The sequence below is a fragment of the Nerophis lumbriciformis genome, linkage group LG30 (genome assembly GCF_033978685.3).
Source record: "Nerophis lumbriciformis linkage group LG30, RoL_Nlum_v2.1, whole genome shotgun sequence".
Taxonomy (NCBI): Eukaryota; Metazoa; Chordata; class Actinopteri; order Syngnathiformes; family Syngnathidae; genus Nerophis; species Nerophis lumbriciformis.
Genome location: NC_084577.2, coordinates 539,385 through 562,923, shown reverse-complemented (window position 1 = coordinate 562,923; position 23,539 = coordinate 539,385). Strand labels below are relative to the sequence as shown.

The following is a 23,539-nucleotide window of genomic DNA, read 5'->3' as shown; positions in this document are numbered from 1 at the left end:
CCTACAGCTTGCTTGTGTTACGGGTTACAGAACGTAAATTAGGTATTGTTGACGGTTTTTGAAGTGACCTAGAGGTAGAATTGATTACTACTATTAGCTGCATTGCTAGCCACCTAGAACGAGCCAATTTTTAGTCTTCTTGTCCCTCATAAAGATTGTGAACAATAGGCAAAACTCCAAATAAAATATAGTTCCCCTTTAAGCACAGCAGTGTGTAACTGGTTTGGACAGAATTATGTCAAATGAAACGTGTGTGTTTTCATATGGTAAAATATAATTTCTATAAAATAATGTATAGTTTTTGGAAGAGTGTTTAATTTTGTAAAGGATCTGAGGTGTTCTGCTAATTGTGTGTAGAGTTTTGAAAAACCGGGCCCTTGAGTCAGTGCTTAAGCAATTGAAAAAACTTGTAATAACGAATATGTTTCCTGACTAAGCTTTCAATAAGATTCAAGTACAAATGAAGATACAGCTTCACTACTTTTGTCATAATTTTTGCGCTTAAAAAACTTCTTTATGACTTTAGCTCCAGACTTCTCCTGTTTGTTTGATGTTGTCATTACTGCCACAAGTGGTGGAAATATGTATTACAATTGAGTACCATTGACACTGACCTAGAAAACGCCATGTTGCTTTGGACGCTTTTCGTCAGACCATGTGCGTGTCTAATTTCAATCTGGGCAAAACTTTACTAATATGCTTAACTGAGAGCATCATTTGGTCCTAGAATGCTAAACCATCCATCCATCCATTTTCTACCGCTTATTCCCTTTGGGGTTGCGGGGGGCGCTGGAGCCTATCTCCGCTACAATCGGGCGGAAGGCGGGGTAAACTAAGTAACTTAAACATCTTCGGTCCGGACCACAAGTTTTTACGCACCCATACGTTTGAATATGCAGGACTACAATGTGTCAAACTGTGTTTTAATCCCTTTATCTCTGAAGTAATGCACAGATTGATGTCTAAGAGCAATTAGTGAAAGTGGCAAAACATGGTTTTCCAGTAAGTGTGTGGTCATCTCCACACTTAGGGCACATGCCTTTTTGTAAAGGGGCCCAAGGAATACATGCTGTTCTTTTGTGTGTGGAGCTCCATCTGTTCCGTGACATGGCATTCCGCAGAGAGTCTTGCTGTAAGGGGGTGGTCCATCCTGACCCATCGCCTTAGAGACCGACAGAAACAGAGAGTCACATGTTATGCATTAAGAGAGGAGGCGCAGGAATCAGGGCACCCTAGCCCACAAGCTGTAGACCACCAATGTAGACAGCTTCTGGGCTTTAACGGGTGTGTGTTACGATGAGAGAAACATTTAGTGTGAAAGTTTGTTGTGCAAGGATGAAGGTAAAGCATGATTAGAAAGGTAAATCTATCATACAGGGTCGAACTGGTGCTAGACATGGTTTTGTCCCAGCTAGGGCTGCATTTACAAAGTCAGTGATGCATTTTCCTGTTCACATTCTGGTTGCTCTACAGTCACTCGTCTGGAATAAAATTGCATGTATGCAGTACCTCGGTTTCTGTAGGATTCAGTGTTTGCCGCCGTCGAAGAATAATGCTGATTTAAAAAGGCGCGTTGGACAAGTTTAAGGAATTATGACGCCATGTTGGTATTTTCCTTAAAGGAATTGGCGATATGCCCTAAAATTTTAATTGCGATATTAAATGCAGCCTCTTGCAAAGTTTTATATTTTACGATATATTATTTGGGATATAAATGATGATAAAATAATTTCAAAACGGGTTACAAAGGCCCCTAATTTAGCTGCTGATGTATGTGGTAACATAGTGCGTCATTTCCGGTTGTATTATTTTCTCACAACTATTATTAAATTATTTGCTAATTTACTGCTTATAGCTGGTTACTTTCTGTCGTATCATGGTTCTATCTAGACATAATGGAATAAGCACTTATTCTGTTGTTTTAATACTTACCGGTAACATACTACAAATTCGAGTATCGACCCATCAATACCAAGTACCGTATTTTTCAAACTATAAGTCGCAGTTTTTTTCATAGTTTGGCCGGGGGTGCGACTTATACTCAGGAGCGACTTATGTGTGAAATGATTAACACATTACCGTAAAATATCAAATAATATTATTTAACTCATTCACGTAAGAGACTAGACGTATAAGATTTCATGGGATTTAGCGATTAGGAGTGACAGATTGTATAGCATGTTCTATATGTTATAGTTATTTGAATGACTCTTACCATAATATGTTACGTTAACATACCAGTTGGTTCTTTATGCCTCATATAACGTACACTTATTCAGCCTGTTGTTCACTATTCTTTATTTATTTTATATTGCCTTTCAAATGTCTATTCTTGGTGTTGGCTTTTATCAAAAAACTTTCCCCAAAAAATGCGACTTATACTCCAGTGCGACTTATATATGTTTTTCCCCTTCTTTCGGCCGGTGCGACTTATACTCCGGAGCAACTTATACTCCGAAAAATACGGTAGTAATTTTTGATCACAACTGTAATCCGACAAAAACACAGGATGGTGGTGCAGCAATATCAAATAATATTTCAATTATATCTGTCAGGCTTGGTCAAAAGATAGGACTCGGCAGGCTTTTATTTTGAAAGCTTCTTTTCACCTCCAGAGTCAGGGCAATTCAATGTAGGCTATAACTAAACTAGTCGGTGAAAAAGGTTCCACAAAAAGGAACAACACTCCGAAAGGAGGAAAACACAAAAACAATAACGAACTATACTTGGCGCCGTATATTCTATGAAATTTATTATAAACAAAAAACGCTCCAACAGGAGGAAGAAACAATGGCTATGAAACTTCTACACTGTCTCTAATCTAAAAAAGGTTAACAAAAAATGTCACTCAAAAAATTTAGGAAAAGGAAGAACTGTAAGAAAAACTGAAAACTCACCACTTCGGCTGTAAAACTAAATAACACAAAATCACTCTGCTGAGGAGGAGAAAAAGAAAACTCAAAATATCTACGAAGGAATTCAGGATCAAGGTATTCAAACACGAGACGAGGCAAGGCATTGACAGGATGCTCGAGAGGCACGAATAAACGAGACAATCTGGCACAGAAAAAAAGGACACATGGGGGTAATGGGGAACAGGTGGAAACAATCCGGGATCAGGGATGACGTCAGACTGATGACACAAAAGGAAGGGCAAGTGATCTGAAACGAGAGGAGTTACTTTTCAAACTAAAACATGCAATTCACAAGACAGAAGAAACCAAGACAAGACATCCCTCACCGCGGTGTGACAATTTCCTTATTACCTTTTATTGCATACAAAATTTATAATAAAGTCAATAGTGCAAAATAACTAAATAATAGCAACAACTATTGCTGGCTCTTATTTCCAGAGTTTGTAAAAAATAAAAAATAATAAAAACAATTTTGTCATACTAAAAAAAGATCGTCCTAATCACTGTAGTATTTACCATATACTGAGACTATACTTTGTATCGTTACTGTCGATAATTGTATTGATCCGTCCACCCCTGTTTACATTCAAGAGCTCTAGCTTAGCAGGTAGGTTTTGTTTGTGTCCTCCTACGTTCTGTAGTGTAGCATGTTTAGCTGTTTCTTGTCCTCTAGTCCTCCAGTGATAATAATACTAGTAATAAACTGTTTATTTGCTGCCATGCAGGTGAGGATTAGTAATTTAGATGATGCACTGTGAAGGGACATTAGCCACTATCTTGCTACCAAGGAAGCTACATTGCGTTGAGGATGCACTAGTTAGCTTGTGACTGTCAAATTTACGGGACACAGCTAGAACTTGTCCTCAACAAGCATTATCACAATATGATGATAGTATTGAAATCTCTATCGTTGGTAGGGATAGGTACAGTTCACATTAAACCAATATGGTACCAATTCCCGGTACCTTGTAATGAATATCGGTAATCAACGATAGCGATTTTCTGTACTGTATGTGTGTCGTGTCCTTTTTGATGATAAAATCTCATTTTTTATTGCAACATTTGAACATGAGCTGATAATAACTGCTATTTCTTCCGCAAATTGATGTCTGTTTCCATAGCAGCACACTCTTGTTTTATTATCATCATATTATCATTTGCATGTAGGACAATAAGATATTAGATGGTAGTAGTGTATAGGTGTGTTTTTGTTGTTCCCTAAAAAGTATTAATACTGTAAGTATTGTACTTATTACTCATCAGCTGTTTGATTGTAACGTACATCTTAGTTTTAGTTTTTTCATTCACACATTTGGAGATGTTGAAATTGCCATGTAAAATTACTAGGGATGTCCGATAATGGCTTTTTGCCTATATCCGATATTCCGATATTGTCCAACTCTTTAATTACCGATACCGATATCAACCGATATATACAGTCGTGGAATTAACACATTATTATGCCTAATTTGGACAACCAAGTATGGTGAAGATATGGTACTTTAAAAAAAAATTGATAAAATAAAATAAGATAAATAGATTAAAAACATTTTCTTGAATAAAAAAGAAAGTAAAACAATATAAAAACAGTTACATAGAAACTAGTAATTAATGAAAATGAGTCAAATGAACTGTTAAAGGTTAGTACTATTAGTGGAGCAGCAGCACGCACAATCATGTGTGCTTACGGACTGTATCCCTTGCAGACTGTATTGATATATATTGATATATAATGTAGGAACCACAATATTAATAACAGAAAGAAACAACCCTTTTGTGTGAATGAGTGTAAATGGGGGAGGAAGGTTTTTTTGGGTTGGTGCATTAATTGTAAGTGTATCTTGTGTTTTTTATGTTGATTTAATAAAAAATAAAAAATAAAAAAAAATAAAATACAGATACCGATAATAAAAAAACCGATACCGATAATTTCCGATATTACTTTTTAACGCATTTATCGGCCGATATTATCGGACATCTCTAAAAATGACTAATGTTAATCAGTAGCATGTCAACAGCAAAGCCAATGTATATTAGCATCGAGCTTGCGTATTTTTGGAAAAGTGGACTTTACTTACGTTGGAGCGCTTTTGAGTCAATTGCTATGTTGGTATTGGAAATTGTAACATTACCCTCTCTCAGTGCTGCTGGAGGGATCGGCAAGTGCCAAAGAGTTGGCAACCGGGCCTCGGGCGTGATGTCATGCGCAACCCTGGTACCGTAACTTGGCACCATTGGATTTGCGTGAATTAGATGAAAATAATATAGCCATCCAAAATGCATGAATCTTATGACTCAATGCTTTGTCATTGTTTAACACAAGTATCCAGCATGGTAAAAACATTTAAAAGTCAGAAAAGACTAAATGTATCACACAGGTCCCCTTTAAGGCTAGGGTTGACAATTTAGGATGAATTGGGTCTGAAGAAACTCATCTGTGCTAGAACACTATCAGGAATACACTCCCCTGCTCCCAACCCCCCATTCTCCACACGCGCACACACTTTCCACATCCTCCTAGACCATTTCCCCTCGTGCAGATCTGATTGCGACTTCTCGGTCTTGGCTGTCTTTTGTTGTCCAGCCGCATGCACCCGCACACAAAGGGGGCAGGGGGCTAACTCAGCTGAGACCACAATACATCTGGGATCAAAGGTCACCCTGCTGGCCAATCAGAGCCCCCGTCTGTCTTGGCTGGTCGTGGAAGAGGGAGTGCCCCCCCCCACCCTTCTTTGTGCTGGCCAGGGTGGGTCTGCTAAACAAGCAGCTCCACTTCCATCCCCGGTCCTGCAACTACCCCCGGATGCTTTAGTAGTCTGACAAAGAGCAATTTATTTGAATTGTTCAACATTCGGTGTCAAATCAAGTTCAGCTTCAAAATACATGCAGCTTTACTGAGACCCGTGCTTCTATTTACTACGTCTGCAATGTGAGTCGATAGATGAAACCGCCAATTAGCACCTGTTCAGCGGAACATAAAGGACATTTCTGGTGATGGGAGGAATTAAAGCAACACAATGAGATAATGGGATGAGAGGTACTTGAATTATGCTGAAGAGGGCGGTGGGAGGAGGTGGTTTCATGATGGGTTCAGGCAGTGTCAGGGTATAAGACAGAGAAGAGGCTGAAGTACAGATGAAAGAGTAAAACATATTTTAGAAACTGTTTTGGTCCTCCTTTTGGGACATATTCTCTTAGGCTCACACACTGTGGTCATATTAACATAGCGGTATGGCTGAAAACTGTATCAAGGTATAAGTTTGACTTTTATTTATATATATATATATATAAAGGTATAAAGGTATAAGTATACAGCAGCGGAGATGGTAAGCAGCACCAAGTTCCTGGGGGTGCATATAACTGACAATATGACCTGGTCCCTACACACCGGTGCACTTGTAAAAAGAGCTCAGCAGCGCATGCACTTTCTGTGTCGGATGAAAAGAGCACAGCTCCCTTCCCCCCATTCTCACCACACTCTACAGAGGCACTATAGAGAGCCTACTGCATCTCTGTCTGGACTGGAGCCTGCAGTGCCTCAGACTGGAAGTCTCTGCAGAGAGTGGTGAGGACGGCGGTAAAGATCATCGGGACTCCTCTTCCTCCTATCCGGGAAATCGCAAAAAGCCGCTGCCTGACCAAGGCTCAGAAAATCTGTAGAGACTCCTCCCACCCCCACCAAGGACCGTTTTCACTGCTAGACTCTTGAAAGAGGTTCCGCAGCCTCCGTAGCAGAACCTCCAGGTTCTGTAACAGCTTCTTCCCTCAGGCCGTAAGACTCTTGAACGCATCATAATAATCCCCTCAATTCTCCCCAAAAATGGATTAACTCGCTGGAATATAAAGACAATATAACATACATCCATAAACCTGGATGCATATGCAAAAGTGCAATATATTTATCTGTACAGTAATCTATTTATTTATATCTGCACCTTATTGGTCTTTTATCCTGCACTACAACGAGCTAATGCAACAAAATTGTGTTCTTATCTGTACTGTAAAGTTCAAATTTGAATGACAATAAAAAGAAGTCTATGTCTAAGTCTTATGTCCTCAAGACAATTTAAAAGTGACACAATCTTGGTTTTAAGTTCGACAATGATTTTCAATTGGAGCAGCAGGTTAACTCTGTTGTACGATGTTGTTTTTATCATCTAAGACTTTTAGCAAAAAGTTTGATCTTTTAACAACTTTGAGCGGGTAATCCACGCTTTTATTTGATCATGTTTGGACTATTGCAACTCCCTCTACGTTGGAATGAACCAGGCCTCAATCGCTCGATTGCAGTTAGTCCAAAATGCTGCTGCTGGCCTTTTAACTGGCACTAAAAACATGAACACATTATACACCCATTTTAGCATCCCTTCACTGACTCCCAGTTCATTTTAGAATTCATTTTAAAATATTGTTTGTTTTTAAATCTCTTAACGGATTAGTGCCACAATATATGTCAGACCTTTTAAAAATGTACACCCCCACAGGGTCTCTGAGGTCAGCTGATCAGTTTCTTCTTGTCGTCCAAAAAACCCGTTTAAAATGCAGAGGTGATCGTGCATTTTCTGCTGTGGTTCCAAAACTTTGGAACGATATCCCTCTTGCGATTCGGACGGCTCCCTCCTTTAATGAGTTTTAAATCACGTCTTAAAACAGAGTTTTACTCTTTGGCTTTTAAACCAGCATGAGAGTTGCGTGATTTTAGTCTATTTTATTTTCTCTTTGATTGATTGATTCAAACTTTTATTAGTAGGTTGCACAATACAGTACATATTCCGTACAATTGACCACTAAATGGTAACACCCGAATACGTTTTTCAACTTGTTTAATCAATGTAAATCAATTTAATCAATGTAAATCAATTCATGTTGTATTTTATGTCTTTATTCTTTTATAGTTAAATGTTTTATATTACTGACTCTTCTAGTATGTTTGTTTTAACTTCTGTGCAGCACTTTGTGAAACTTCTATTGTTTTATAAAATGTGCTATATAAATAAAGTAGATTGGATTGGAGTGAAGGTGTTTATCGCAAAATATACTAATATTATTATTTTATCAGCCCAAGCCCTATGTCAACAAAAGTGATGCATACTACGTATGTCAGAAAAATGATGCGTGGGGCCATCAACCAGCATGTTTAGAAAGAGGCGAGAGTTGTGGCAAGATAACTTGAGGTTGCTTCACAATGATGAGACTCAAGTTATCGTCGAGGGGAGGTGTTTTAAAGGGGAACATTATCACCAGACCTATGTAAGCGTCAATATATACCTTGATGTTGCAGAAAAAAGACCATATATTTTTTTAACCGATTTCCGAACTCTAAATGGGTGAATTTTGGCGAATTAAACGCCTTTCTATTATTCGCTCTCGGAGCGATGACATCACAACGGGACGTCACATCGGGAAGCAATCCGCCATTTTCTCAAACACATTACAAACACCGAGTCAAATCAGCTCTGTTATTTTCTGTTTTTTCGACTGTTTTCCGTACCTTGGAGACATCATGCCTCGTCGGTGTGTTGTCGGAGGGTGTAACAACACCAACAGGGACGGATTCAAGTTGCACCAGTGGCCCAAAAATGCGAAAGTGGCAAGAAATTGGACGTTTGTTCCGCACACTTTACCCACGAAAGCTATGCTACGACAGAGATGGCAAGAATGTGTGGATATCCTGCGACACTCAAAGCTGATGCATTTCCACCGATAAAGTCAAAGAAATCTGCCGCCAGACCCCCAGGAAAAGAGAGCGGATGAGGGTATGTCTACAGAATATATTAATTGATGAAAACTGGGCTGTCTGCACTCTCAAAGTGCATGTTGTTGCCAAATGTATTTCATATGCTGTAAACCTAGTTCATAGTTGTTAGTTTCCTTTAATGCCAAACAAACACATACCAATCGTTGGTTAGAAGGCGATCGCCGAATTCGTCCTCGCTTTCTCCCGTGTCGCTGGCTGTCGTGTCGTTTTCGTCGGTTTCGCTTGCATACGGTTCAAACCGATATGGCTCAATAGCTTCAGTTTCTTCTTCAATTTGGTTTTCGCTACCTGCCTCCACATTACAACCATCCGTTTCAATACATGCGTAAACTGTTGAATCGCTTAAGCCGCTGAAATCCGAGTCTGAATCCGAGCTAATGTCGCTATATCTTGCTGTTCTATGCGCCATGTTTGTTTGTGTTGGCATCACTGTGTGACGTCACAGGAAAATGGACGGGTGTTTATAACGATGGTTAAAATCAGGCACTTTGAAGCTTTTTTTAGGGATATTGCGTGATGGGTAAAATTTTGAAAAAAACTTCGAAAAATAAAATAAGCCACTGGGAACTGATTTTTTTTAATGGTTTTAACCCTTCTGAAATTGTGATAATGTTCCCCTTTAAGGTCGAAGCTGTGTTCAGGATCCCGGAATAGTCCTTCCAAGACTGCTTAAAGTATGGCAAAGAACGCTGGGAAAAAATAGTTTACTTCAAAGGGAAAACTTGTAATTTGTAATCAACCTACTGCCTCTTGATTTCATACACTCCTTCTCCCACACATGATCTGTTTGTGGTGTCCAGTGTCTTTGTTCTGCACTGCAATGCTGTGATTTCACTTCCCCCCATAGTTGAATTCCTGCACACATCAATGGCATGCTTACAGTAAAAGGACACACTTGATTTATTTTCAGTGAGCAGTGCGCTCATCAAAACAACACATTTCAACGCCTGTCATGATGAACGTTCATGTGTGCAGACACAAATTGTTTGCACTGTGATGACTTGCGTGTAAGTTGGCTGTTTTCTTCGCCATTAGCAGTTTATTTCCTCGCTTCAGTGGCCATTTTTCTTCCACTGCAGATAACAAGGAAAGTGGAAACGGGTCTTTGTTTCCGTACCACAACCAGAACAGGATTCGTTGCAATTAATAGCTGTCACTTTAAGATACAAGGGTTACTTGTTTTACTGCTCCGTGATTTATTATTGGCTTGACCCATTTTTCCCTGTTTCGAGTTGCAACAGTTCAACAAGCATCTGAAACTCTTTGAGCTGTTGCTGTGCTTGCTGCAGGCCTACTGTTTAAAGGGGACGTATGATACACTTCCTTGAGGTCTAGATCAGTGGTTCTTAACCTTTTTGGAGGTACCAAACCCCACCAGTTTCATATGCGCATTTACCGAACCCTTCTTTAGTGAAAAATAAAATGTTGTTTTTTTTCAAATTCAAGACAAAGTTATCTGTTTTTGGTAACACTTTAGTATGGGGAACATAGTCTAAGTAGCAAAGAAGCATCTACTGATCCGGAAACTACACCAGCTCAACATCCCCCCTCAGCTGATCCACCTCACCCACAACTTCCTCACCGACCGACTGCAAGCAGTAAGGGTGGGCTCAAACACATCCCCGATGCTTACCATCAACAGCGGGGTCCCACAGGGATGTGTGTTGAGCCCTTTCCTGTACACACTCTACACCAATGACTGCCGTAGCATCTCACCCACCACAACATACTTAAAATACTCAGATGACACAGCCATTCTTGCACTCCTCTCCAACAGTCAATCGATCCTGGACTATCATAACACAGTCAAACATTTCACAGAGTCATGCACAGCCAGTTATCTGGAAATCAATGTCAATAAAACAAAAGAAATATGGTTCAACCCCCCCTCACCTCAGAACCCCATCATCATAAACACACAAACAGTTAAAACAGTTGACACTTTTAAATACCTGGGCGTAACCTTGGACAATAAACTCACTTTTGATCAGCACACCACAGACATTCAAAACAGAAGTCAACAAAGACTGTCAGCCATCCGAAAACTTAAAGGACTATACGTTGCACCTCATCTCCTGTTATTACTTTACCAAAGGATTGTTCAACCCATCCTTATGTACTGTTCCACATGTTTTTTCACCATGCTTTCTGTAACCAACCGGACCAAACTCACACGCATTACAAACATAGCAGCTAAAATCATCGGCCTACCCACACCCAACATTTCAGACTTAAACCACGGGTCCATCACCCGACTGACAAAAACAATAGTCCAGGATATCACTCACCCACTACACCAATACATCATCCCACTACCATCAGGGTGCAGGTACAGAACTATCACATTCCGAAGGGCCCGCCTCAGGAAAAGCCTTATCCCTGCAGCTATAGCCGCCCTTAACAGCAGGCCCGGCCGACCTGTCTGACAAGCCTGTAAATGTGTGTTGGTCATGTATGATGTCTTTTTGTTATTTTTTGTGATGTGTAATGTCTATTGTTTAAATGTACGGCAGTGACAATGAATTTCCCCAAGGGGACCAATAAATCTAAATCTAATCTAAATCCAAAGACTTAATTTAGAGTTATTTGGTTAGGGTTCGGGTCAGGGTTAGAGGGTTAGGGTTATCATAAGGCCATGCCGAATAAGGCATTAATAAGTACTTAATAATAACTAGGTAAGAGCCAATATGTTACTAATTTGCATGTTAATAAGCAACTAATTAATGGTGAATATGTTCCCCATACTAAAGTGTTACCATGTTTTATTACTGGTGCACAAAATGAAGCGTGCATGAACATCACCTTGTTCAAACAACAAAACCAACACAGTGCATAAACTCACAACACATTACACACCTGCAAATCAGTCAAATGTTGCCGTATCCGTAATACGCCGATAGGGAGAAGTTTGTATTTACACGATGTGTTTTGACCTCCGCCGAACCCCTGAGGCCGACTCACCGAACCCCTAGGGTTCGATCGAACCCAGGTTAAGAACCACTGATCTAGATAATATGTATTGGATTTGCTTTGGTGTAAATTTTGCTTACGTTTTTCTCCACTGCCAGGGCAAGAGGGCATGAGACGGGAAGGAATGAGAGTATGCAGAGCAAGCGTATTCAACTGGCGGCTCGTGAGCCACTTCCGGCCCACCAAAGCTTTTAAATCAGTCACATTCATGTCAATTTCCAATGATATTCTGCGTTAAACAACGGATTCGGTTGTTTTGCCAATTCTGTGACTCCGTCCGCCGTTACATTAAAACGGAAATACCATGCTTTTTTTTGTTGAGTTTAGTTGTTATTAATTAGGCATATTTGCGCTGTGTAAATAAAGTAGCAACCATGATGAGATCCCAAACTTCTGGTCTTTCTTTCACACTAACGCTCACAAGCTCAGGAATTTGCGTTCACATCTTGCGGCCCATTTTTTTTTTTTCAATTATATTTTTATGATCGTGAGGAGCCGAAATCGAAATTTTAGTAATTGTCCAGACCTACCGCATATTTACTCCTGTCAACGTGTGACCTCACAAATGGCCCACTGTTGACTGCAAAACACAGCTTTCAGAGGCATCCGAAACTGCATGCAACCTCTGGCCTAAATGCATAAATCTTATGCTTTGATTAATTATGTCATTGTTTATCATAGATATCCAACATTTAAATAAGTCAGTAAAGAGGAAAATCATCATAGGTTCCCTTTAAAATGAAGTTTGATTTAATCAACTTTGAAGTGAGACCGATACTGAGAGTTGGTACATTTTCAACATATTAGGAAGATATTCACGACGGATCAACGAAACACCAGAGCATCTAAAATGCAACTATTATCTTCTGGAAAACACTGAACAGAAGTGAATCCATGAAGGACATTTCCCTCCCAGATAAAAATAAAACATTACATAATCAGGATTCTCCTCTTAATCTATGGTGGGAGGTAAATTAGCTGACTTTAATGCATAAGAGCAGTGGTGATGGCGTTTTATAATCTTGCGTTATCTAAAACAACCCAAAGGATTTTCCCTACTCTGTTTTGTTTTGATAGCTTGGAACTAAGCTACCCAAGAGTGGAAAAAAACCCTACTGGAGAATATGACATTGATATGACGGGTGCACTATTTCAGATTGTTAACAACAGCTGGAACCCAAGTTAAAGTGCAGATGGGCTTATTATGCAAAACCAACAGTTCTTACCTATTGGTATCTGCATTTGAGTTCTGCATAAGTCCTGAAAATTTGAAATCAAACCCTGGAGGCATGGCTGAGATATTTATAAAACAATGTTGTCTTTCTTAGGGATGATGTTTGATAAGAAATTATCGAGTTCGAGCCTATTATCGAATCCTCTTATCGAACCGATTCCTTATCGAGTCCAAATAGGTTGTTGTATATGGGGAAAAAAACACAATATTTGGTTTGACAAAAGCTCACTTTTATTATATAAGAAAAAAATACAATCTATTAAATAAATAAATATTGACTGTTACCCCCCTGAAAAAATAAAATAAAATAAATAAATATTGACTGTTGTTACCCAAAGTGTATTAAGTGGGATTTTTCAGAAAAACAAATACATACAGTAACACAAAAACAACCTGTCTCTGTGATCACTATAGGTGTATAAATAATAATATAGTGTTAAATAAAATCAGTCCCTTGGGCACAAAACGGAAAATAATACAGCTCTCCAAAAAGTGCACTTCTGCTGCTGTTTGACATAACTGTTTGTTATGATGCTTTGACATTTTTGCACTTTATTTCTTTATTGAAAGAAAATTCTACGAAGAGAAAAGTTGTTTGCAAATGTGGTTACACTGCTAAAAAATGAAAAATTAAAGCTAAAAAAAGAAATACACTTTATTGAGTTAACATTATTTCTTTATAGAGGGAAAGACGTGATGTTATGAGCTAGGAATATAACAACTACACTACCCAGCATGCAACGGGAGTGACGAGCATGCGCGGTAGCCCCGAAAAGTGTTGTCGCATGTCGTCACCCGGCAGCTAAGAATGAGGTTATGAGCACGCTGTGAAAGTAAACGTCAAGAACTCAGCCAACACGACTCGTCTGCATTATTTATAATCAGACAATCAACACATATACAGTGTGATTTTGTTTTGTTTACAAGGAAAGAAAAACACAAGTTAAAAAAGGGAGATATGTTGTGTATATATGTATGTGCTGCGGTTGCTTTAAGAACGTTGTGACAGCTGCCGTAAAGGAGGTGTGTTGCTAGCCTGGTTGCTATGTTTCCGGTTGGTCGTAAAAAGTGTTCGTCATGTGTTTGTACCCTGCTCAAATCTCTCAGTAAAGTTATTCATTGGATTATACCTTTTGTTTTGAATTTTATTACACCTTGGAGCGCTTTTTCCGGTCCATTGTTTTTCCTGCTTTCCCTATCTGCGCCTAATGACTGAGCTACGTGACGTCATTTCTTGTGATGTCTCACGGGGCATTTCTGGTCGGGACGGGATTGGTCCCAGGGATTCGAATAAAGAACCAACTCTTTTTCTTTACTATAGTGGTCTCGATAACGGGTACCGGTTCTCAAAAAGGGATTCGAGTCCAAGGACTCGGTTCTTTTCTTATCGAACAACCGGGAAAACCGGTTTCGAGTATCATCCCTAGTCTTTCTTAATCCTTTCTTCCGGACAAGCTGTTCGGAAATTTCCCAATATGTAAAGTTTTTCCCAAGTGTGACGTCGGCAAAAATGTCCTTATATGGTAGAGGTTTACCCGTGGAGCTTTGCGCGAATCCGTCATTGTAGTCAATAAGCTCCTTCTTTTTTTCTATCCTATTGTGGGGCAGACTGGCTCGTAAATGCACAGGCATCCTCCGCTCTTGCCATTTCTAAAAACAACTAACGTACTGTATAGTTCAAACTTATAACTGTCAGTAGACTCGCTATGGAAGCGCTAAAAACTACAACAAAGATGACGGGGAGAAAACGCAGTCGAAATGGAGGCATGTAAAAAAGACAAAACGCCGAATCGCAGACGGTCTGTAAAACATATTCAATGCAACATTTCAACCAAAGAACCACCATTACATGTTATGTAGACCACAGGGAAGTGTTTTAAATGTACAAAAAAATAAATAATAGGACCCCTTTTAAAAGTAACTTGTGTATATCATACTTGCCAACCTTGAGACCTCCGATTTCGGGAGGTGGGGGGTTGGGGGGGTCGGGGGTGGGGCTGGGGGCAAATACTTTACTTTCAGTTAATTCTAGCTGTATATGTATATATATATATATATATAAGTAATATAAATATATATTTTAATTTTCCTGAGGGAACTCTCCTGAAGGAATCAATAAAGTACTATCTATCTATATATATAAATAAAAGAAATACTTGAGTTTCAGTGTTCATTTATTTACACATATACACACACATAACACTCATGTACTCCATCCTTGTTCTATTCTCTGTCACTGTTTTTCTCACCATGCTGAACACCCTCTCTGATGATGCATTCTGCTTCGTCTCCTTGTTGTGCGCGCAGTTGTGCACTGCACTCTCTGAAAGCCTTAGATGTTAATGTCACATATGCATGTACAGTAGATGGCAGTATTGTCCTGTTTAAGAGTGTCACAACATTGCTGTTTACGGCAGACTAACTGCTTTACGGTAGAATAAAACATGACTGCTATTGTTGTGTGTTGTTTCCGCGCTGGGAGGATGTTAATGAAACTGCCTAACAATAAACCCACATAAGAAACCAAGAACTCGCCCTCCATCATTCTACAGTTATAACGTGATTGGGCAGGCATGCTGTTTATATTGTGGGAAAGCAGACGTGAAAACAGGCTGTTGACACGTCACTCAGGTCCGCATGGAGCTGGAGGGGGCGTGGCCTCAAGCTCCGGCCGAATTTCGGGAGATTTTCGGGAGAAAATTTGTCCCGGGAGGCTTTCGGGAGAGGCGCTGAATTTCGGGAGTCTCCCGGAAAATCCGGGAGGGTTGGCAAGTATGGTGTATATCAATGCCTTGTCTTCTAGTGGGTGCATATCACTGAGACCGCTTTGAAGCACTTTGTGGCGGTCATGTGTCAACCAATTGTTCAACAAACTCCAAGAAGCAAGATGCCAGATGCAAAAGTGAAAGTTTTTAGGGGTATTTAAAAATTCTGTGACAAAAGTTTTCACTGCAGATCGTAGCGTAGGTCTTGAACCAGTCGAACCCCAAACCACAGTTTCTGAAAACAGGGACTGGAAGACAGGGCTTCAATACAAACAATGAGTCATTGTGATGAAGATTAAAGACATACAGTAAGCTCTTTTTGACAAAGTTCTGCAGAAAATGTAGCATTCCAATGCACTGCACATCTCACCTTAGTTTGGGAAGGTTGGTTTTGTAGTCATTATTCCACTGGCGTGACAAAACATGATGACCTGCTGAGCCCAGCCAATCTTCACCGCAGCTGTGCCCCAATGTTTACATGTCTAAAGATTGTTAGTACTCACGTGAAACATTCCTTCAAAAGGGATGCATACTCAGGGACACACAAATACATTTCCGAATTCTTCGTTACACACATGTAGGAGTTGCATGAATTCCAGAAGGGTGCATGTCTTGCCAGAACACCGGCTTGAATTGAGAGCAAGCTGCACAAGCGCGTTGTTTATCCACAGTGCCAAGACACTTCGAAGATACTAATCCTTACCACAATAGTGAAAAATAAAGTAAGTTGCTTCCATGTAACGTTATCACTGGACGAGTAGAGGAACAGGAATGGCTAAGCATGCCACACACACACACACACACACACACACACACACACACACACACACACACACACACACACACACACACACACACACACACACACACACACACACACAAGGAGCAAGACGACACAAAAAGCTAACCACTAAAGCTTCAATGTTAAGTAGGAGTGATTGATCCAGATTTTGATACTGTCGATACCTATTTTAGTAGATACTATAGTGATTCGATCAATATTTTTCTTGTTTCTAATTTAAAAAATGTCATGTTTGATTGTTTTTGTTATTGTATATACAAACTCAGGGAGTAAACCTCTGTTTAAAGGAAGGCTTTGAGGGCAAAACCCAAATGATTTCAATAGAAGCCAAAAGTATTTTTTTGCTTTTGTTTAGTTTTGTTGAAAATAATGTATATAGCATCTTTATATGGTTGTGTACAGTTGTGGTCAAAAGTTTACATACACTTGTAACGAACATAATGTCATGGCTGTCTTGAGTTTCCAATAATTTCTACAACTCTTATTTTTTGTGTGATAGAGTGATTGGGGCACATACTTGTTGGTCACAAAAAAACATTCATGAAGTTTGGATCTTTTATGAATTTATTATGGGTCTACTGAAAATGTGAGCAAATCTGCTGGGTCAAAAGTATACATACAGCAATGTTCATATTTGCTTACATGTCCCTTGGCAAGTTTCACTGCAATAAGGCTTCTGGCAAGCTTCTGGTTGAGTTTTTGACCACTCCTCTTGACAAAATTGTTGCAGTTCAGCTAAATTTGTTGGTTTTCTGACATGGACTTGTTTCTTCAGCATTATCCACACGTTTAAGTCAGGACTTTGGGAAGGCCATTCTAAAACCTTAATTCTAGCCTGATTTAGCCTTTCCTTTACCAGTTTTGATGTGTTTGGGGTCATTGTCCTGTTGGAACACCCAACTGTGCCCAAGATCCAACCTCCGGGCTGATGATTTTAGGTTGTCCTGAACAATTTGGAGGCAATCCTCCGTTTTCATTGACCCATTTACTCTCTGTAAAGCACCAGTTCCATTGGCAGCAAAACAGGCCAGAGCATAATACTATCACCACCATGCTTGACGGTAGGATGGTGTTCCTGGGATTAAAGGCCTCACCTTTTCTCCTCCAAACATATTGCTGGGTATTGTGGCCAAACAACTCAATTTTTGTTTCATCTGACCACATAACTTTCCTCCAGAAGGTCTTATCTTTGTCTATGTGATGTCAGATGAAACAAAAATTAAGCTGTTTGGCCACAATACCCAGCAATATGTTTGGAGGAGAAAAGATGAGGCCTTTAATCCCAGGAACACCATTCCTACCGTCAAGCATGGTGGTGGTGGTAGACAATGACCCCAAACACACGTCAAAAGTGGTAAAGGAATGGCTAAATCAGGCTAGAATTAAGGTTTTAGAATGGCTTTCCCAAAGTCCTGACTTAAACATGTGGACAATGCTGAAGAAACAAGTCAATGTCAGAAAACCAACACATTTAGCTGAACTGCACCAATTTTGTCAAGAGGAGTGGTCAAAAACTCAACCAGAAGCTTGTGGACGGCTACCAAAGGCGCCTTATTGCAGTGAAACTTGCCAAGGGACATGTACCGTATTTTCCGCACTATAAGGCGCACCTAAAAACCACAATTTTTCTCAAAAGCTGACAGTGCGCCTAATAACCCGGTGCGCTTTATTACGATTCATTTTCATAAAGTTTCGGTCTCGCAACTTCGGTAAACAGCCGCCATCTTTTTTCCCGGTAGAACAGGAAGCGCTTCTTCTTCTACGCAAGCAACCGCCAAGGAAAGCACCCGCCCCCATAGAACAGGAAGCGCTTCACCCGCCCCCGGAAGAAGAAGAAAAAACGCGCGGATATCACCGTACGTTTCATTTCCTGTTTACATCTGTAAAGACCACAAAATGGCTCCTACTAAACGATCCGGTTCATAAAAAGACGCAATCTCTCCATCCGCACACGGATTACTACCGTATTTCACAGCAACTGAACCGCACTGTGGAACGGGAGCACGTACGGTGAATATTCGCTCCACAGGGAATGAGAAGTCATCCTTCACTGTGGTTCTAGCTTGCCATGCTAACTTCCACTCATGGTGATATTCAAAAGGAAGACCTTGCCAAAAGAGACCTTTCCAGCCGGCGTCATCATAAAAGCTAACTCGAAGGGATGGATGGATGAAGAAAAGATGAGCGAGTGGTTAAGGGAAGTTTACGCGAAGAGGCCGGGTGGCTTTTTTCACACAGCTCCGAAGGCGAACACACCTTCACTAAGACGGGCAGACAGCCTCGGACGACATACGCCAACATTTGCCAGTGGATCGTAAATGCTTGGGCAGATATTTCGGTCACAACTGTGGTCCGAGCTTTCCGGAAGGCAGGATTCACAGAACAACAGCGACACTGACTCCCGATGACTTCTACGAGACGGAACCGGCCATTTTGGATCCCACGCTTGCGCAACTTTTCAATTCGGACACCGAAGACGAAGAATTCGAAGGATTTACGAATGAAGAATAACTTCAGAAGGTGAGCGCTATGTTTATTTTGTGTGTTGTGACATTAACGTTCGAGCAACATTATGTTACTATTGCTCTACACCATTTTGAATTTTACTATGTTTGTGATTGCACATTTGCGTACATTTTGGGACAGAGTTGTTAGAACGCTGGTTTTCAATATATTATTAAAGTTTGACTGAACTATCTGACTGTTTTTTTGACATTCACTTTAGCGCAGCGTTTTTTTGACATTCACTTTAGCGCAGCGTAGGCGCGGCTTTTAGTCCGGGGCGGCTTATTGGTGGACAAAATTATGAAATATGTAATTCATAGAAGGTGCGGCTAATAATCCGGTGCGCCTTATAGTGCGGAAAATACGGTAACCAAATATTAACATTGCTGTATGTATACTTTTGACCCAGCAGATTTGCTCACATTTTCAGTAGACCCATAATAAATTCATAAAAGAACCAAACTTCATGAATGTTTTTTTGTGACAAGCAAGTATGTGCTCCAATCACTAAACAAAAAAATAAGAGTTGTATAAATTATTGGAAACTCAAGACAGCCATGACATTATGTTCTTTACAAGTGTATGTAAACTTTTGACATACTTGCCAACCCTCCCGGATTTTCCGGGAGACTCCCGAAATTCAGCGCCTCTCCCGAAAACCTCCCGGGACAAATTTTCTCCCGAAAATCTCCCGAAATTCAGGCGGAGCTGGAGGCCACTCCACCTCCAGCTCCCACCGCATTGAACACATAAGTTGGAACAAGTCATGCTAACAACAACAGTGGAAGAGATGGAGGGTCTCTTGTGTTTACCTCTTGGTGTGGTGAGGAGACTGTGCAGTACACCGCAGCGTCGAGCAAGGAAAGAGGCGATACATGTGCTGACGTGTACATGTGATGGAGGAGCGGGACACAGACAGGCACATCAGGGGAGTTTTGCTAAATAGTGTTTTTTCGCCAGCCTAATAGGTTGTTTTCACTCTATTTAATTGACGGCTCTGGAAAAACATAATGGGTTCAAGCAGAGGTAATGGTGTTCATTAGAAAAGAACCAGATAAAATGTCTGGTTCAGTACTATCAGATCCACGACATTAGGTACACAAACAAAATCCAGTATACTGTCTTGACTTGTTTGTACTATTTGTATTTATGTTCCTGAGTTTTGTATTATTTTCAGTGCTCATATTTTCTGTTTCACTTTTGCCACCTACTCTCCAGTGTTGAGTGCTGGCTTCCTCAACTGTGCCCAATTGGCAGTCAGGACACACCTAGTCCTGGTTGCCAATCAGCATGTTTTATATGCCAGGGTCCAGAGGACTGGGCTGTGTCATTGTTTTGCTTTGTGCAACATAGCTTTCCCTATGCTTGATCTGTTTTTGACATTTTGGGCACTTCCCTGTTGCACTATTTTTTTCTCTGTGTGGGGGGAGAAGGTTATTTATTTTGCAATACAGTCTGCTGAAAATTCTACATAGCAACTGCAATTGCCACAAAACACATTTTAAGATATTCAACTGCCATCTGGCGGCTAAAATGGATCGTGCACCCACCCAGCGTGTCACGTTTCATGTGTCAGGTAAACTGCGACAAATGAGGCCATATGAATCTCATGCCTAGTGTAACAGTGGGAGATTTATCATAATGTCTGTACTTAGAAAGATACAAATTGTGTCACAAAATGTGTATTTAAAATCCACTACAATAAGTAATCCCTGTGGATTCTAACACACTTTCTAAGCCTTCTCTGCCACGCCTTAAAGGCCTACTGAAATGCGATTTTCTTATTTAAACGGGGATAGCAGGTCCATTCTATGTGTCATACTTGATCATTTCGCGATATTGCCATATTTTTGCTGAAAGGATTTAGTAGAGAACATCGACGATAAAGTTCGCAACTTTTGGTCGCTGATAAAAAAAGCCTTGCCTGTACCGGAAGTAGCAGACGAGTAGCGTGACGTCACAGGTTGTGGAGCTCCTCACATCTGCACATTGTTTACAATCATGGCCACCAGGAGCGAGAGCGATTCGGACCGAGAAAGCGACGATTCCCCCATTAATTTGAGCGAGGATGAAAGATTTGTGGATGAGGAAAGTGAGAGTGAAGGACTAGAGGGCAGTGGGAGCCATTCAGATAGGGAAGATGCTGTGAGAGGCGGGTGGGACCTGATATTCAGCTGGGAATGACTAAAACAGTAAATAAACACAAGACATATATATACTCTATTAGCCACAACACAACCAGGCTTATATTTAATATGCCACAAATTAATCCCGCATAACAAACACCTCCCCCCTCCCGTCCATATAACCCGCCAATACAACTCAAACACCTACACAACACACTCAATCCCACAGCCCAAAGTACCGTTCACCTCCCCAAAGTTCATACAGCACATATATTTCCCCAAAGTCCCCAAAGTTACGCACGTGACATGCACATAGCGGCACGCACGTACGGGCAAGCGATCAAATGTTTGGAAGCCGCAGCTGCATGCGTACTCACAGTACCGCGTCTGCGCATCCAACTCAAAGTCCTACTGGTAAGAGTCTCTGTTGTCCCAGTTCTCCACAGGCCAAAGGTAAAGCTTGACTGTCATCTTTCGGGAATGTAAACAATGAAACACCGGCTTTGGTTGTGTTGCTGCAGCCGCCCGCAATACACCGCTTCCCACCTACAGTTTTCTTCTTTGCTGTCTCCATTGTTCATTGAACAAATTGCAAAAGATTCACCAACACAGATGTCCAGAATACTGTGGAATTTTGCGATGAAAACAGACGACTTAATAGCTGGCCACCATGCTGTCCCAAAATGTCCTCTACAATACCGAGACATTTTCAGCAGGATATTTTGCGTGAAATTTAAAATTGCACTTTAGTAAGCTAACCCGGCCGTATTGGCATGTGTTGCATTGTTAAGATTTCATCATTGATATATAAACTATCAGACTGCGTGGTCGGTAGTAGTGGGTTTCAGTAGACCTTTTAATGCAGTACTGGAAGGATCTGTCCGGGATCTTCCCCACCTCCATCGTCACGGTCACTGTAAGCCTCTTCTCACGCACCAAACTTTAAGCACTAACCACCAAGCGTTTCATTTTTCAACCGTAACATTTTCTTTAATTGTCAGCAGAATTGTGATAGAAGCGGAAATTGCCATTGTGTCACACTGTGTCATTTACTGGAATAGTCTACTGTTGTGACGATGCTTTAAGAAGGTGCCGTCTAACAAAAACAAAATAACAGCACGTGTTCTGATCCTTACGGGCCAGATTGCAGCGTGCTGTGCTTTTTTAAACAAAGTGATGTCGCAGCTAACCTTCCATGCTGACAGTTTGGTTTAGAAAACATTCCCCGTGTTTACCGATGCTATGACTCATGGTTGCTATGGTGAGGAGCTCTGACAGCAAGGCTGCTGATGAGGAGCATTTGACTGTTCTCTCTGCTCTCTCTCTCCATCAGTGGGTCGGCATCTTTTTCATCATCATCTCCTTTTTATTCTCTTCGTGCTCCTTTTATTGTTTCCCACGCTGCACTGCTTCCCTGCCCCTTTCCATCATTTGTATTGCAGCATTTCCTGACCTTTAGTACTACTGCTCAGTGATACTTTCAAAACATACATTACATACACACATTTAATCCTAATGATACTTCTTCTTTAACTCATACACTTTATGGAAAGGCTAGGTCACATGACAAAGAAACTCTTAGCATGTAAAACCAGCTGTTAGTATCATAATCAGATAAAGCATAAGGATGGGCGATATGGCCTAAAATCTATATCATGGGTGTACCCCGCATTCCGCCCGAGTGCAGCTGAGATAGGCCCCGGCACCCCCCGCAACCCCAAAAGGGACAAGCGGTAGAAAATGGATGGATGGATATACATTACGCCCTCTTGTGATAACGATATATATATCACAATGTATTGTTTGGCCTACGAATGATAATAGAACCATTTCACAACGGCTCCTAGTTTAGCTGCTGACATATGCGGTAAAGTATTGTGTCATTTCCAGTTGTATTATTTTCTCAAAACTATTATTAATCTACAGTACTTGCTAATTCACTGTTCATAACTGGTTACATGTTTCTATCTACACTTCTGCTAAAATGTAATAAGCACTTATTCTTCTGTTGTTTGGATACTTTACAATAGTTTTGGGCGTAGTTTGGGTATCGATCCAAAACAAACTAGTTAATACCAATTAGCGCTGCAACGAATAATCGATTACAATTAATTTAAAAAAAAGCTTCAGTTTATTTTCTGTTGCTTTGACTAATTGAGTGTAACTAAAAAAAAAAAAAAGGATCCATTTTAAATCGCATGAAGTGCTCAGAACTTCCCTGGGCTCGAGGTCTTTCCATGGGGAGTTTGCAAGTTCTTCCCCTGGCTGCATGGGTTCCCTTCACGAACAGTGAATAGTTTTTATTTTTGAATTAATGCGCACACAAAAATGCTGTTTTATTTGAACAATTTTCCGGAAAATGCGCTTTGAGGCTATAACGTGTGTTTTGTCTGATTACTCGATTATTCGAACAACTAATCCATAGATTACTCTATTAAATGGTAAATGGGTTATACTTGTATAG

The 23,539-nt window shown here is 40.4% G+C and overlaps 1 protein-coding gene and 1 long non-coding RNA gene across 2 annotated transcripts in view; one reads left to right on the top strand and one right to left on the bottom strand.

The window, feature by feature from the left end:
- The window catches only part of numbl (NUMB like endocytic adaptor protein), a 189,002-nt gene that overhangs the window by 13,315 nt on the left and 152,148 nt on the right, over positions 1 to 23,539 (top strand). The window lies entirely within an intron of this gene.
- LOC133572534 (uncharacterized) lies at positions 1,056 to 12,194 on the bottom strand. The gene is made up of 3 exons (XR_009810546.2): positions 12,174 to 12,194; positions 9,418 to 9,528; positions 1,056 to 1,162 (listed from the first exon to the last, which is right to left on the bottom strand). It is a non-coding gene; the product is annotated as an uncharacterized lncRNA (long non-coding RNA).